We start from the raw sequence: 3,740 nt of genomic DNA, 5'->3' as shown, positions 1-3,740 counted from the left end.
GAAGCTCGGCCTCCAAAACGCCATTCTCGCTTGGATGGGGCTATATTATTTATCACCACAAACTACTTTTAGGATTAAAACGCCCCCAACCAGTCCATAAACTCGACCGAAATGCACACTTTAGTCCGTTAACTAAAAAAACAAAAATGCTACACCTACGAATTCTTACGTGAATTACTTACGTAAAGGAGGTTTCCTTCCCTAACCTCCACTAATCCCCCCCCTGATTTTCAGGGTGGGGCCGTGCGGAATCCAATCAACAACGCCCACCTCATCATCTACGTAAGATTCCGTAGAAAATATATGTAAGTCTAGCAAAGCTCCTCAAAAAATCACACAATTCACTTCATGAACTCATTTTAAGGATAAACTTTGGTAAATAAAATGGTTCGGAAAGTGAGAAGATGCTGACATGGCGTCCACGTGTGATGGAAAAGGATTGGAGCTGTCACACGGCGTCGATATGAGAAACACACCGTGTACACTTTCCATCACCACAAGGACATGGCCTTTAAAGGCCACAATTTGATCTACATTCGTATCTTGATAATTGTAGTGCAACCAAGAGGGTTTTCCCACTTTCGAAGAAGACAATCAATATGGAGAGTTGGTAAAGAGATACAGATCCAATGACACATATGGGGATACGAAGGCTCTATAGTCGAGCTCAAACAATGGAAAAGGTGGAGCTGCAACAGTGATACAAGTGAACACATTCATAATGACCGGGTGTATGCTAGAGCTTAGAGGAAAATATGGCGTCATCATCAGAACTTTTTACAAGTGTCATCTTATCCAAAAAAATGAGAGGTGGAAAGGCCGCACCTAAGAGCAAGTACAATAGAGCTGAGTCAGCTAGCTATAAGAAATAAACTAGTATATTTTTGCTTAACTGAAGGAAAGAGAAGGTAAACGGGCTCTTAGTTAACAACCAACTCTAGCACGTGCTCCTAGGCACTATGTGAGAGTGAAAAGTGAGCCATATAATAAAAAATAGTACATTTTTCTAATTAACTATTGTACATGTTGGCTATAAGATGGGCTATAGATGACATGACAATGGCTTATAGCCAACAGCTGGCTATACTATTAACCATTAGATCTGACTGATAAGAAGGCGCAGGCCAATTGGGGCAACTGACGATAAAGCACAAAAAGTCACGTGTTAAACTTAAACCTAGTAGGACGATAATGAAGTACAATACATAACACCTCTCGAAGGTCATAGCCTTGGGGGTCTAAGCATGACGAAGACGTCAGTGATAGGGGTGTTGGAGATATGGTTCATGTTTTTCATACAGATTTTTTTGGACTTTGTGAAGGTTTGGAGGCCGACTTAAGGTCTACCACTACTAGTCATTGAGCTCCTACTCTTTGTGGAGAGACTCGAGGAGAAGAATGTGAGACTTTGTATCATTAGGGGTACTTGTTTTTTCGCACATCTCCAACGATGGCCCGTTTCCCTGTAAGAAAGTAAACATCGATATACCTCTTTGGATCCTCAGTTATTGCTTATCTAAGCTTTCTCACTTGTGTTTGGGTATTTGGGTTGTTTTGATTATCCTCGTATACAATGTCACATCTATTTATTCACATTCCCCTAAAATTGCTTAAACAACATAAAATTTGTAGTCGCCTATTAACCCCTCCCCCTCCTTTGGTCGACATCTTGATCACTAATTAAGTTTGTGATTTATGATATCCTGAAATAAATTCAGAAGTAATGCGAGCATCAGAATTTGAATCCTAATGGACTGAAATATCATTGTTCCTTTAACCATCCAACCACAGATTGGTTTGTTTATCGTATATCTGGTATACCGATACCAAAAGTCATAATGCATATGCGAAGGGAATACATTACAACATAACACTGACCTGCCTGGAACACGGTGGCTGCAAACAGCGTATTGGCCAGTAAGGTCTGTTCGGAGTTCCCCCGCTCCACGATGCTGCTTCTGAAGTTGACGGAGTTTCAATTAAAAACTGCAGAGCGAACTAAAAGGTACTCCGTAGATTCTTAAATTTCATGGAGTAGGTGGACTGCCGAACAGCTCCTAAGAACATTTGTGCGATCCACTGCCATTTTCTCTTAACTCCGTGTCCTCGGTGCCAGATCTAAGAAATGGCACATGAGTTTGTTATCGATGATCCTACGAGTGTTATGATACTAATACCATTTGTACTTAGCATACGATACGCATGGTAAGTACGTAATTACTGTCTCTCTGATCTCTGCGTAGCGTAGAGTGGACCGACGACAGATAAGTAACCTAGTCGTACGTGCTTCCGTAACGGCGCCGGACAAATTTTCTGGCCATGCGGAGCGGCATGCGAGATTTCCTGGCCTTCCTCCTGGGGCGGCCATCCCACTGCCTGCATCGTGCTGCTGCTCCCGTCCCTGTGCCCTGCCCCCAGCGGCGGCGGCGATGACGTGATCCCGTCATCTTGGCGCGCGCCGGCTCCTTCGCCGGGAGACGACGAGCTCGAGCTTCCCCAGGTGCTGAGGAGCGCGGCTCGGCCTCATGACCTTCACGAACATGGCGTGGGCCGCGCCCGGCTCGCTGCTGGACCTCTTCCTGGAGAGCTTCCGCAAGGGCGACAAGACGACGCCCCTTCTCGGCCACCTCGTCATCGTTGCCGTGAACGAGGAGGCGTTCCGGCAGTGCCGGGAGGTGCACCCGCTCAACGTTGGTGTCAACTTCACGGCGGAGTACATGAGCAGGGACTACCTGGAGATGATGTACGTGGGTGAGGAACAAGTTCCAGCCCCGTCTCCTGGAGCTAGGCTACTCCTTTGTCTTCATGGTGGGTGCAACACGCATGATGCGTGCATGCAACATTCATGTTTCAAAAAAATTCCGGCATGTTGCACGATGCACGCACCATCGTGCTGCAAATGTACTTGCATATTTTATGATCTCTGGATGATATTTCAGGGCGTGGACATCATGTGGTTCCGGAACCCGCTGGTGCGGGTGCCCGATGGGCACCGACATCGCCATCTCGTGCAACCAGTTCTACGGCGACGACCCCTACGACCTGTGGAAGAACGCCAGCGGCGGGTTCCTGTACGTGAGGCCGAGCACGAGGACCATCGCCTTCTTCGAGGGATGGTACGAGACCAGGACGGCGCACCGGGGTCAGCACGACCAGTACGTGTTTGACAAGGTGAAGCACGAGCTAGCTGTCGCTACGGCACGGCGTGGCGCTGCACTTCGTCGACATGGCCTACTTCGGCGGCTTCTGCCAGCACAAGAAGGACTTCCGGCAGCTCTGCACCTTCCACGGCAACTGCATGCCTCAAGGGGCTGACCATGAAGCTGGACCTGCTTCGGAGTCTCCCGGATGAATGGAAGCAGTTCAAGATCGTCGGGCGGCTGGGCGAGAGACTACTAACAGTACAGTCTCAGAATGAGCATGAATGATCGATGTAGTAAACATTTTGTATGCCAAGATGCTAGACTAGAGCGATCTGGTTTGATGTGATCTTCGGCTACTCCTCCCCTACGAAAACGTCATCGAGTTCTGATTCCTTCAGGTTCATGTTTGTCATCGCTGGTTCCAGATCAACTTCATCTCCTCCCTTGCCTTTCCCCTTCACCGAGCTATCCCATCGAGGAGGAAGCTGCAATTAGTCACTGATCCCATCGAGGCAGAAACTGCCATTAGTTGCCAATCTGCATCGCCTCTGTACTCCCACGACACAACATATCCTGGGGGCCTGAGCTTGCGTGGAG

The 3,740-nt window shown here is 47.8% G+C and overlaps 1 pseudogene; it reads left to right on the top strand.

The window, feature by feature from the left end:
• Positions 1-2,525: 2,525 nt before the first annotated feature.
• Positions 2,526-3,428, top strand: LOC123396977 (annotated as a pseudogene).
• The last annotated feature ends 312 nt before the right edge of the window (positions 3,429-3,740 follow it).

Source organism: Hordeum vulgare, chromosome 5H, assembly GCF_904849725.1.
Source record: "Hordeum vulgare subsp. vulgare chromosome 5H, MorexV3_pseudomolecules_assembly, whole genome shotgun sequence".
NCBI classification, from domain to species: Eukaryota; Viridiplantae; Streptophyta; class Magnoliopsida; order Poales; family Poaceae; genus Hordeum; species Hordeum vulgare.
Note: the sequence above shows the minus strand (reverse complement) of the source record. Positions and strands in the feature narration are given on the sequence as shown.